Source organism: Anomalospiza imberbis, chromosome 11, assembly GCF_031753505.1.
Source record: "Anomalospiza imberbis isolate Cuckoo-Finch-1a 21T00152 chromosome 11, ASM3175350v1, whole genome shotgun sequence".
NCBI lineage: Eukaryota > Metazoa > Chordata > Aves > Passeriformes > Viduidae > Anomalospiza > Anomalospiza imberbis.
Window position 1 is genome coordinate 16,499,684 of NC_089691.1, and position 13,433 is coordinate 16,513,116.

The following is a 13,433-nucleotide window of genomic DNA, read 5'->3' on the forward strand; positions in this document are numbered from 1 at the left end:
ATCTTGCATCCCACTGCTCTCAGCTTCAGTGTCCCCCCTGTCCTGTCAGGTGCAGGGTGAGAGCTGCCTTGCTTCTGTTCAGCTCACTGCCACAGGAAGACCTATCAGAGCTTTGGAGTTTTTTCCTCCTTAGTTTTCTACAAGGTGACCAGTAGAAAACTAATTTGGCTCTGGGGTGAGGTTTGATGGAGCTCAGGAGCTGCTAGAGGCTGAGAAGTGACAGCACATACCTGTGACTTGGTTGGGTAGGACCCTCTCCTTTTTGGCACTGAGCTGAATGGAGCAAGGTTGTTTTGTGGTGCATCCTCACAGCCCCACCGACTGATCTGAAACCACCAACCTGAGGGAAGTCAAGAAACACAACTCCCATCATTCAGAAGAGGGATCCAGCTCATGGGACTCCATTATGGAGCAGAGTTGGGAGTGGTCTGAAGCCTCCCAGGACCAAATCCTGGCTTTGCAATGTCACTAAACATACATTTATGCATGGCATGACTTCCAGAGCCATTTCCATCAATACGCACAAGTTGTATGTTGTGTGGCATTTTGAATCTTTACAGCTGGAGATTAGTAAGTGCAGAATGAAAGCTGTACTGTAAGTAAATAGATTATGTGGAGCTTAGAGAAACTAAGCTGCAATCTTAAATTCAAATAACTTTCCTATTAGGAAAGATCTATTAATACTTATGGTATGGTAATTGTGCAGACTCCGAGTCCTCACCCAGTCAAAAGACTTGAGAGCTCATACCTACCCATGGAAAAATCCCCTTAAAACACTGGGAATTTTGCCTATGTAAATACTGCAGAACTTGAGCTGCGAATGCCTCTTCTATAAACTACCAAATCAGAACTTGATCACAACAGCAAAATTTCAGTAAGAAATTTAAGGCGGTGCATACTTCTGCAAGAATACACTTGGGGAACCCAGATTTCCTGAGGTTTTTGCACTGCTTTTCCCCCTTGTTACCATTTCATTTTCACTATAGGTGAGGCCATCCCTAGTACTAATCTTTGTTCTTTGTGGCTCAACCTCTCCAGGTAAGTGTCATCTTCCTTTATCTGCTGCATCCTCTTGCTTGCCCAACGATTATCCCACAAGGCAGACAGTTTCCCTTTGATGGTTGCTCCTCAATGCTACAAGATATCTGAAAAGAGCCAACTCTTCTCCTTCTGTCTAATTGTGTGGTCAGAAAGTGAAAGATTTCATTCTCTTCAAACAGCTGACCACCCTCTCCTGCCTCTCTCTGCGGATGCTGATGCTGGTAACAAGGATACAACTCTGGACTGCCTTTCTCTTTGTTTTGGAAGCTCTCCTAAAGGCTTCTCTTTAAAAGACATTTTCAGCAGTTGTCAAAGCTGCATTTTTAAGTTTTGTAAGCCTTTCACGTTTGGAGGGACTGAAACTTGCAAGTTCTTGGTGTATACTTAATTTTCAATCTTATGTGTGCCATGCCAACTCTTTTTGGTCCTCATTAAAAGGATTGAAATACACTAAATACTTTACTGTAGTCCTTTAAGCTCCTGCTTCCTCCCTGGAGTTTTCTTCTTACCCCGTGTTGTGTGCTGCTGCTATCAAGGTCTGAACCACTGGGTTGCTTGGGAGTTTGCTCCTCCGACCCATAGGAGGCTGGGAAGTGCTCCCTGCCATTCCTAGCAATACCAGCACAGCACTGCTATCACTGCTGTCACAGCTTGCCCTCTGGGCATATCCTGATCCCCATTTTAGGCCCAATGGCTGAGGGAGATGTGAAATGATGTGCCAGGATGCTGCAGAGCTATCGATGCCATCCCACTCACCTGAATACTGAGATGTGCACATTGTGGTGACTAATTAAAGGTTACCCAGGGAAATAATACCCAAACAGCCTTCGTCTCCATCCTGGGCCAAACTGTGTAACTCAAGCACCTTCCCAGCCAGTGCATTGCAGCAGGAGCCGTGTTCTGTGGGAGCCATCCATTGCTCTGCACACAGGTACAAAGTGGGACACAGTGGAAATGCAGTGTTGCCTTGTCCTTGCAGATCTCATCCCTGCTCTTTGCCTGGGTAGGGAATCACCATTTGGGAACAGATGGCGAAGGAGGGAACGCAAACAAGTCTGTTCCACTGCTGCACTCACGTGCAAGGCAGGTGTTCAGCTTGCCTCAGAAACAACTTTGACCCTGGAAAACAGATACATGAGTAGGAACTAGGGACTGGGTGGGAGGAATAGCAAAGCCCACGTAGACACTGCAAATGTGTGGGATTTTCATCTTCAGGTCAGCACAGATGGACATAATGATCCCTTGAGGCTCTCTGCTTGAAACTGCTGGTTCCAGCTTGCCCCTCCCGTGCTCCCAGCATTTCTGCTGACTGTTAATGCACTGCTCCTTTTCTTTACACCTCTTATCTGCCACGTGGAAAGTGCACTGCAGCCTGGCAGTTCCTATGGCCTAATAAACAGTTATAGATCCCATCTCCCTTTTTACTATGGGTCAGCCAGGGAGAGGTCCTAAAGAAGCTAATAAACACTTAATTCTAAATCTTCCCATTTTTGTGCAAATTAAGCCACATCAACCTAAACATTATATTAGTTTATCTTTTGTGTTTGCAATGCCACTTTGCAATGTCACATGCTATAAATCAAACAAAACCTGAATACACTCTTCGTGACTTTTGATATTAGGTACTTATGCATCTATGCTATGTTTCAGGTGCCTTTGCCAAAACATTAACAGTAATACTAGGAGGACTCAATACAGCAAATGTTCTGTAATCCCACACCAAAAGGCAACCTGGGAATGTTGGAAATTATGCAGGTACAAAAAGCTTTATCCCTCGAGCCATGTACTTTTGTTATATAAACAAATTATCATAACAGCTCTGTGAGGTGTCACCATCACCTTATGAAAAGAAGACTGAAATGATTGATTTGGCAAAGAACATGGAGTCACGGACCTCTGACCTCATTGTAGTTCCACCCTCCCTCTCCATCTTGTATGCAGCCTAAATGTATAATGTAATATTTCAGTGCAGGGATCATTAAACTGTAAAACTCTATTTTAGGGTGGTTGTTTTCATTCTTTTCCCAAACAGTAGATTGTCTCCAGAGATAACAAAATACAAATATCCAGTAGAGCAGGGAAAAAGCTAAGCAACTTTACATATATAAGTTCTTTTTCCCTACACTGTTTGATTTCCCTTGGGGTGTAACGAGGTACCCAGCTTAAAGCAAAGGCTTCTCCCTGGGGCAAGTCTTTACAATGTTGTCATATTTGTATTGTGGTAGGAAGTCTCTACCAGTTATAAAACTGTCAAAAAAATTGTCAATGGCCAAAAGGCTGGGAATGTTTTAGACCTAATCCAGTGCCTGTCAAAACTCATAATCAAAACTTCCACTGACTTGGAGAAGTGCAGAATCTCTGTAATTTCCAGGAGCTATTTTACAGCATCACATCTTGCTCATTAATATCCACCTGACAAGCATATGTAACACCCAGTATTTCTTTACCAAGATGCAACACCTTGAAAAAAACATTTCTTTTTTAACTTAGAAAAATGTCTGTGCTCACTAAGTTGCAGTACCAAAACCGGGGTGTTTTAAAATTCTTCTCAGGTAGCTGAGGGTTCCCAGAACAGATGGGCACAAGGAGGGAGAAGATAATCTAATGGCAGCCCATCACTTTGTAGCACTACTGATACCACATCATTACCACAGCCAGAATGTGCAACAGACCACAGCCATTGCCCCCCCTCCATGCTAAATGATTAAGAGATGCTGATTAAATGTGATGCTTCAGATTTGTCAGCAGTCTCCAACTTGCAGGATATGTTGAGGAAAGAGCTCTCTTCTTATAGGTGCTCCTATACTCTCGCACCCATTTTCCTCCTTTCCTCTGAAAGCAGCATTGATAAGGAACAGACTAGAAATGCATAGTGTGGAAGATTCAGCATATAAACACAGGACAAAAATCCAAAAAGGGATTTGGTCTCTCCCCAGCTATGCTGTGTTTGCCCTGGATGAAGGAGTGGTGAACAAATTCTACTTTCAGCTGCACACCCTGCGCTGTTTCTCACAATGGCTGTCGCTGCCTGAGTGGCTGGGCACAGCTAGCACAGGCTCCCTCACTCTGGTTTGTGCCTGAACTACTGCTTTGCTGTCAGGTACCTACAGCCTTTTGGCTTTGCTACTTAACTTCCCTGTGAGGTTCTGCTTTTGTAACGAAAATAGGGGACTTAATACTAAGAATTCAGTTTCTTAGAAGATAGAGTTTAGGTGAGATGTTAAAAAGCAGGCACAAAAGTAGCAGGATGCAGGGAGAACAAACTCTGAGTGATCTGCAAAGCTGAAACAAAATTGTCTTTTTCTTCCTAGCTGTTTCCAACAGCCACCTCTGCTCTATGCCTTCATGCCTTCTCACTCACTAAATACCTTTTTTTTTGATGGCAAAGGCTGTCTAGGAGCAAACCTGGAATCCATCCATTCCCCTCGCAGGTGTGAGGAGAGCTACAAGAATGATGTGAATTGGCTGCAGCCTTCCTAACCACATTCATGTCATGCCACTCTGGCTGGGATGCTGGAGAGAGAATTAATGGAGTGTAAATCCCTGTTTGGAAATCTCCAGCTTCTCCCTGTAACTCCTTCATTCCCTTTACAAACCACAGGAAGAGGGGATCTCCTCAGAGAACCACAGCTGCACATTTTGGGTCTTGATTAAAAGTAATGGAGAATTCACACAACCAGAGCTGCCTGTCTAATGGGTTCAGAGTGAACTGAGATATTTCCAAGAGAATCTGTAGTCCTGAGACTAAACCCTGCGAGCAACAATCCTCTTTTAAAGTTATTGTATGGCTTGACTACAAAGATAAGGCACCAGATGGCTTGGGAAGAATTTTTAGGAGACAGTCTGCTGGTATGCCTGGAAGGATCTTGAGAGTTTACGTTTACAATAGACCATTTCTTTGGAGGCGAATGTTTGTCAGGAACATCAGTTTTAATTACCTAAAATGTAGGCTGTTTCCAATTGCAGACAATGTTAAGAGGAGTTAGGTTTTTTTTCCTGAAGAAAAGACAGCCGACAGAAATCCCTTCCTTTATAGGTAGCAAATTGACTTGTGAGATTACTGTTATGCAGTTTTCCTCCCAAATACTATCCTGAAGCACTTTCTTTCACTGATGAATTATTCATAGCACAAGTAGGTGTTACTTTTCATCTGTTTTCAGCCAATGAATTAAGCAGCTAATTTTGTCAACAAGCACACAAGAACAGCCCTCAAAATTCCCAAGACTTTTCAACTGAGCCTTACTTTGTCTTTTGCGTGCAAGGAGGGATAAGCTGGGACAGGAGCCATAAGGATGCCAGTAGGAATAAGCAGCCTGTCAGTAATCTCAGTGTTGCTTTCATACATGCAACTTGCTTCTAAATCCAGATGTGATCATTTGGCAGTAAGAATTACTGCACTATTACCCACAATATCGGGCTGAATTCAATGACACCAGGCATTGAGCTCCCGTATGCCCAGTGCAAGGACTTGACATTCCTTTCCCAGCCAGAAGTGTTACCCAAAATTATCTAAAGGATTTGGACCTTCCTAAGAACTATGGCCCCTCATCACCTGCAGGTGCATGGCACACCCAAGGAGGTGTGCATGTGGGCAGCACACCTTGTCTGTCTGGAGATGTGGCAGCTCTGCTAAGGGGGTAATCTCTTACCCTCCAACACATGGAGGCTGAGATATACATGTCGTGTTTTTCAGACCTTTCAACTTTCTCATAAGCATTACAACATAAATACTATTAACAAATGCTGCTGATGGGAATCAGGCTCATATTTGTAAGCCAGCTGTTTCCACATTGTCTCCCCATATTTTATTATCTTAATTCTTAAATATCCCTAACCTTTCCATTCAGAATTTTTAAAGGCACAAAGCATGATTTGGAAATGACTGTAACACACGGGTATTTGTTGACTTAATTGACATTGTTTTGACATGTCAGGGCCTCCTAGGGGACCAAGACCCCATTGTCTAATGGCAGAGCAAACACAGGGCTGAAAATGGGGCCAGTATCGGCATTCCCCTGCCTTATCACACTCAGTTAATGCGTTACTCCACACCAGCCAGCCAGCTAAGAATAGCATTTGTTGAAGGGAGGAGAAATCTCAAACACACCAGCAGCATTCTTTCTCTCTGCTGTTTTCATAGGAGGTTCCAGCACACGGTTCTTTGTAACACAAAGCCCATAATCAAGACAGAGAATTATCCAAATCGGAGCCATTTCATCTACCAACAAATTGGATGTTTGTGTTCCTTCAACAGCAGGACAGGGAGATGCCCACCCATGGCTGAGACTCCTAGACCTGTCATACCTTGTGAAACACATGGAGAGCCAAAAGAGCAACTTCCCCCAAACACAAGTAGAACGGGGCACTTTAAAACAAACACGTTATCCTGTTTGATTCTGTCCATCAGTTAACTCCTCTGAACAGTGAGAATGGAACTTTTTAGCTCTGGTTATACATACATAAAACCATGTGGTGGTTTAGGGCAGCAGTCTCTAATTGCATGAATTTTTTTTTGGATACCATTATGTATAGAAAATAGGCCTCTAGGCCAGGAGATGGCACTTTTCAGAAGCTGACGTGCTTCTGCTGAAAGCATTGTGAGGGATCCAGCGTCACCACCTCTCTGCAGCATCATTAACAGCAGTAACCAAGAACCATCCCTGTGGCTCTTCTCTCTTGCAGATATCCCCGAGTCACTCTCCTGCAACCCACTGCACAGCACAAGGAAGAGGAGTTTCTGCATTGCTTAAACACACAAGAACTACTGACCTGACCCTCTTAGAGCCATTTCACACTCTCTCCAGGGCAGACCAATGGTGTGCGTTCAGTGGCGACAGGGCAGGAACTAGGAAAGCTTACAGGGCCTTGCCTGAGCGCCAGTCCATCTTCCAGGGACCTGCAGTTGGGTGACCCATGCCAGAGGTGATGTCCTTGTGCTCCTCTGCTGAGCTGCTCCAGGAGGAGAGGGACACAAGTCCTGCCTGGGGACACACAAACAATGTAACTCTCACCCTTGTGCAAATGCAGTGCTGGTGTTCAAATGTCCAACCTTGCACTGCTCTGATGTCGGCACAACACATGATGGTTTAGTTTCCACTTCCACCACCCAGAACAGCCATGGCTGTGGAAATCCCAGATTAACAATTCCTATTAGGAATACCCACCATAGTCTCAATGATGTGTGTGTGTGTGACTGCCAGTGGCTGTGACATCTCTCAGGGTGTGGAGATATAGTTATAGCTGTCATGTTCATAAGTTCCCTTTTATTTTCTGCCCCACTCCCTAAGATTTTTCTCATGCCCCAGCCCTCTTCTTGTGTTGTTCCCTCAGGCCATGTGTCATCTGTCCTGGTCACCGAGGAATTTGGTTTCTGTGCCTAGAACAGCTTTTGTGTTATTGGCAGCTCTTCTTTCTTCACCCATTGAAATCTATAAAAAAAGACAATGCGTGAGTAGCTTTTCTAATTATTAGAATCTAATTATTCTTGTGTTTACTTGGCATAATCTTCAATATTTTGCAACCAATTTATTTGACCCAACTTCCAGGAGAAGACTTGAGCATGAGATGCAGTGACACGGATGTTTCCTGTAGGTCTAAAGTGTGGTACAAGCGTGCCCTTCTCTATCCAAGCCCTTCAGCAAAAGTGCTTGTAACTTGCTCCTTGACTTCAGGAAATGGGTGCAAATGCACCCAGGCTCACCCTGCAGCTGGAGGTGTCTGGGGCACCCTCCAAATGTAGGTCCAGCTGCATCTGTCCCTCATGTCACAGGCATGAGCCCCTGGCCCTGAGCGGTGTGTGACTAGCACAGCAGTCAGAAAAATTCCCACAGAAGATTTTGTAAGCACGTTTGCTGGTTTAAACTTTGCCCTAGAGACTGGAGACTCCTGCAACTGTGAGAAAGAGGGGTCCTTGTAATTTATAGCTGAGGTCAGCGGAGGGCCAGAGCAAGGAAGTTTGTATTGCAGCAATTTGTACCTTATCTTGTTTATAGATGTAAACAGAAGGTTTACACTTCCGTTACTGAACTCTCCTACACCAAAAATGTCGAGTGCAAAGAGAAGGAGAGGGATAGGCAATGTGTGTGTACTCGTTTCTTGAACTAATTTCAAAAAGTACAGTTAAAGAGTCTGGTGTTTCTGAGGTTTGGAAATTCGGACTCCCTTGCAGAGTTTAAAAACCCATCTCTGCAGACTGCAGGGGTCATTCCAGGATCTCGATAAGGTCTGGATGCAACTTGTAAGTCTGATGGACCTGAGTCAACATCATCAAAGCCAAGAATCCTTTATGAGCTTTAGGTCATTCCCAATTGCTTCTGAAGTCATTGCCCAGGCTTTTCTCATTTTAGTCACAGCACCAGGGTTTTGTATCATCTGAAAAGCTCCAAGGCAAGGGACATATGGAGCTTACAAAAGCACAGTTATTGTGCTAGTTAGCTCCAGTCCCATGCCAAGCAAATTATTCATGCACATTCTGTGGATAGGAGAAACAATTTTCATGTGGTTATATGGATAAAGGGAGAAGAATTTGGGCCACTGACTCAGCCTGCCAGCAATGCTTCCCCTTAAATTCAGCCATGGAGCTGCAAAGCAGATTTCTCACAGCACTGATGGTGGGGCAGTACTCTCTTTGGAAAATGTGACCACTTATTTACATGCCACTTGGAAACCAGTATCATACAGGGCAGCCAAATTATTCCTGAAGTATGGCCTTTTGAATATAACCTTTCAGGAAACTAAGCAATTGAACAAAAGCAGCTTAGAGATAGCATTTCAAATGAGAATCAATCAGCTTGGCTGGAACAGGAGCAGCAGCAAACTGCCCAGCCTATTGGAGACATGGCCATGCCATGCGATGCTGCTCTCCTGCATCCGAAAGGAAACCTGACATTCTACAGGTGTTCTGCATTTTGAGTCTCACGGAAGGAGACAGAGATTGAGGAGACACACTACAAAAGGCTCCTTTTAACGGTTGCTGCTTTTCCATTTCAGCTCTGTGACCAAAGTGCTTTTTGTTTTTTCTTTTTTGTCTCAGCAGATTTTACTCAATTGCCATTGCAGTGGGCACTGCAGAATGCAGGGTATGTTCCTGCTTCAGTTTCCTTTCTGTGCCCTTGGCAGCAATTCTGGACACCCAGAAATGCAGACCATCACTATTTTCTTTCATTTCCACTTTCCTTTTAGAAATATTTCATAAACGGTCCTCCCACATTGAAAAAAAAAAATTAAATAATTATTAATTAAAAAAAATTAAACTAATTAAATTTGCTCTATTATTCAAGTTAGTGGAAATAGAAAAGTGAATCAGCTGACTGTTATTGTACAATAAAGTCAAGAATAGTTCATTTCAATTCTTCTTCTGTAATACTTATATAATTCAGACCTGGAGACAAAAGCACTAAGGTCATGGATTAGCAGTGGCTTAAAGTTGAAAATAGCCTGAGGAAGTAAGGATGACAAAATAAGTATGAGTGGGCAAATCATATGTAATGGGTATGGGAATTACTTATTGTATGATATTTTATCAATATAAATGGAAGAAATACAAAAGCAAATTCAAATGTTAAGGTCTCCGTGAATAAAAATATATGTAAACATATATTATAAATATACCTATAAACATAAATATAAATATAAACCAGTCTCTATACTTTAAACAGAGCTACAAAAAATTAAATTTGAAATCCAATATAGTAAAACAATTTGGTAATAATTAAAACAGATGTTGAAATGCAGAACTAGTTCTCATTAACAGTGTTTTATAAGTTTGCTTTTTTTCAGTGATGTACAAAACTAAAACCTGTGTCATTCAACTGAGATGCCAAGCCTTTCAAAGAACACACTGAGCAGAAGTTCATCCCAAAACACCAGCCACAAACTACACTTTTCTAGATAAAAAATTATGGTTCATAGGTAAATAATCATGGCAATTCACTTAGATATAGCATGTGAGGTAAATTACATCAAAGCCCTTACATGCATACCCAAATTAATTAGCAAAATCTATAATAAAAGCTGTGGTGGGGCCCATACTCAACAGAGTTGGCATTTCACAAGACACCTACCAAGGTTTCATTATGATTACCTTTTGCAAGCATTGCAGCTGGTACAATAATAATTGCTGTGCCAAAGAGAATTGTGAAAGCGCAAAACACAGGAAAACTAGAAAAGGAATTTTGTGACAAGAATGCCATGCAATTTTTCACTTACCAGCAGAGAAAATTAGATTTCTAAACAGTGAGTGAACAGTTGCTTGCCAGGGTACTACAGCCACTGCCTGCACAGAAACCACCCCTCAGAGCTCATGGGATGTTCACAACAAGCAGCAGCTGAACACATCCAAGGAGAATGGTGGTGATTTATTAATTATTTAGTGCTTCTGTGCTGGAAGAAATTATACCTATACGTGTTAGTTGTGGGTAAAAACCTCACATATCCATAAAAATGCATAAAGAGTAGGTCTGTTATTGATCAGAATAACTTCTAGCCATTTTGACTAGGACACCTACTTAAGAGGAACATCTTTACCCAGTGATTGGGTCTTACTGGGAGAGATTCATTGTGTTGACTTGGCACTTCCTGATTTTTTGGTACTGGGGCCACAGTACCACAGAGGTACCCCTGTGGCCACTTCTCACAGAGGCCACTTCTCACAGGGGTAGCTTCTGTGAGAAGCTGTTGGAAGCTTCCACCATGTCCAACAGAGCCTATCTCTGATGGCTCTGAAGATGGACATGCTGCTGGCCCAGTTAGAGAGGTTGGTAACGCCTCTGTGATGACACTTATGAAGAAAGTCAAAACAGCACATGGGCAGTTTTTTTCCAGGAGTGGTGATGGCCAGAGCCATCCCTGGCACGGTGCACAGCAATGCGCTGCCAAGGCCACCACCATCTCCATGAGGCCCACGGTGAGCTCTGCCTGCCTGGCCAGCCCCTGCAAGCCATGGTGAGGACCATGGTGAAACAAACCCTGTCCCTTGGAATGCATGACGTGCACGGGGGTGCAGAGATCCACTCACAGCCCATGGGAAAAGGGCTCACATCGGAGTGGGAGGATGCCAGAGAAAGCTGTGATCCAGTGGGAGATCTGAATAGAGAGAGAGGGTCCCTGCTGCCAGAGACAGAGGGCCCTTGCTTCCAAACTAGAGCAGCCTACCCTTTGAGGCCTGCACCCCATGGATGAGTGGCCCACGCCAGAGCAGTTTTGGGAAAACTTTGCCCATGGGAGGGACTCATGGCATAGCAGAAAAAAAGATTCCTTTCCCTGAGCGAACAGAAAAGGATCTCGAGTGATGAACTGACTAAAATTCCCATGCCTTGTCTTCCTGTGCTGTTGCTGGGAAGGAGGGAGGGGCTGGGAAAAAGGTGTTTTAAGGACTTATTTTACTTCCCATTATCCTCCTCTGACTCTGTTAATAATAAAGTTACTTAATACCTTTCAATTTAAACCTGTTTTGCCCCTAGAGTATTTTTTTCTTCCAGTCCTTATCTCAACTCATGAACCCTTCATTAATTCTTTTTTTTTTTCCCTCTCCTCTGCCCAGTTGTAGCAGAAGAAGTTAAGCGAACGACTCGTGGGTGCCTGGCGTTTGGCCAATGTCAAACCATGACATTCACCTTGGCCTCAATTCACAGCTCAGTCAGAAAGTTTACAGAGGCCTCTTGGGTGTTTGTAACATTCTGTTAAGTAATGGCACAAATAAAACCACTGTCTTGGGATAATGCACCTTCTTTTATACAAACATTTCATTTCAGAGTCTTAAATAGGCAATAAAACAATATTTAGTCTTGTAAATTTTCTTTGGTTAGGTTCATAATGTACCTGCCTATCAATTACATTCCCTGCAGTCAGAACACCTAGAAAACTCTATTTATTAGCAATCCATCCCAAAATAAATGTACCACTTGAGTCAAAGATAATCTGTTCTGAAGGAGACTGCTAAGACAGCTCCTAGGATAAAGGAGGGTAAGGTGCTCTTGAATTTTAACATAAAAGAAATAAAAATAAGTGCTTTGCATTTCAGAAGTAAATTTTTTCACACCCTCATTTTTGTTTTCATTATTCAGACATAGGCTGTGACCTCCACTGAGGTCCTCACTGAAGTAAATATCCACTGACACCCTTCTTACTGCAGCCTTTGGATAGCAACATCTGGAAGATGATGAGACCCCGCATCCTTTGCCCATACACACAACACAGCATTTCAGGCTGTTTCAGTATTTTACCTGCCCTTTAAGAGCCCCATACAGAAGCAAAATGGTTGTTACATGTATGCAACGTGTATGTAGCTCCTGCCTTATGAGCCATGTAATCCTATTTAGTGTTTTAGCTGTGTCACACATGAATTGGTGCCTCTGTGCAGTGCCTTGTTCAGTGATGGCAGATAATAATGCCTTTGGTGTGCAACACTCAGCTGAGGCAAGCTTGGAAAGTGTTAACTCTGAGGCAGGATAATATCTTATTTGGTTGAAGTAAAAAGTAAACCAATACCGGATTTACAGCAATTTAAGGCTTAAGATGAGATCAGATGCCTGTCATCTCCAAACACCTCTCAATCAGCAAAAAATAATCCTTCATGAAGTGGATTGTTGTGTTTTGGTGCAAACTTTTTTTGGTAAAATGGACCCATATGTTATTGTTCTGTAGAGTGGAGGGAGTGAAGCATAAACTCAGCTGAAAATTTATCCAGGGCTTCTGGCAAGTGTGGGCCAGAAGCGTGTGATTTGTGCTGCTTACCAGATCTCTGCATTTCATGAATCCCAGATGATGATTTGCAGGAGGATCTCTTTAAAAGGATGCAGGAAGTTAGAACTATCATCAGCTAATGAAGAGGGCAGAGAAATGAAAATGGAGCCAAAGGGAGAGGAAGATGTACTCATTTTCCTGAGAATTATTGCATTAGAGCCACCTGCTTACAGGGTTAACTTTCTTCCTCTCTATTCCAAATAAGGGGAGTCAACCTGACCTTTACTTTCAGATCTGAGAGAAGCCTTGAAAATGAGAACAGTGAGGCTCTCCAAATGCAAACACTGGCTGCAGCAGACCTATTTTTAAATAGTTTAGAAGAACACCATGAACTAGAGAAGGAGGGGAATTTCCCCCTGCAAGTTTGCTGCCTCACTGAACACAGCGACAAGCTTGAATTTGCTCTGTTACATACCAGGAGACCTGTAGCAGAAAATGAAGTTAAATCCACAAACACAGGACCCAATGCAGTCAAGTGGCACCAACTCCAGTTTTGCTGCAGTGCATGAAGGGGCTGTTCTGCAGAGAATGCCCCTGGTCCAACAGGCTCAGGCTTTAGTTAATGGTTCTGCTTCATGGACAGAGCTGCTAAGGGAAACAATCCCAAACCAGCTCAAGTGGCTCAGAGGACATCTACCTCTGAGTAGGGT

At 43.2% G+C, this 13,433-nt stretch overlaps 1 long non-coding RNA gene across 1 annotated transcript in view; it reads left to right on the forward strand.

Annotated features, from left to right (window-relative positions):
- Positions 1-10,675: 10,675 nt before the first annotated feature.
- Positions 10,676-13,433, forward strand: part of LOC137480817 (uncharacterized) — a 35,219-nt gene continuing 32,461 nt past the window's right edge. The window contains exon 1 of the long non-coding RNA XR_011003104.1: positions 10,676-10,795. This is a non-coding gene — a long non-coding RNA (uncharacterized lncRNA). The remainder of the gene's footprint in view (positions 10,796-13,433) is intronic.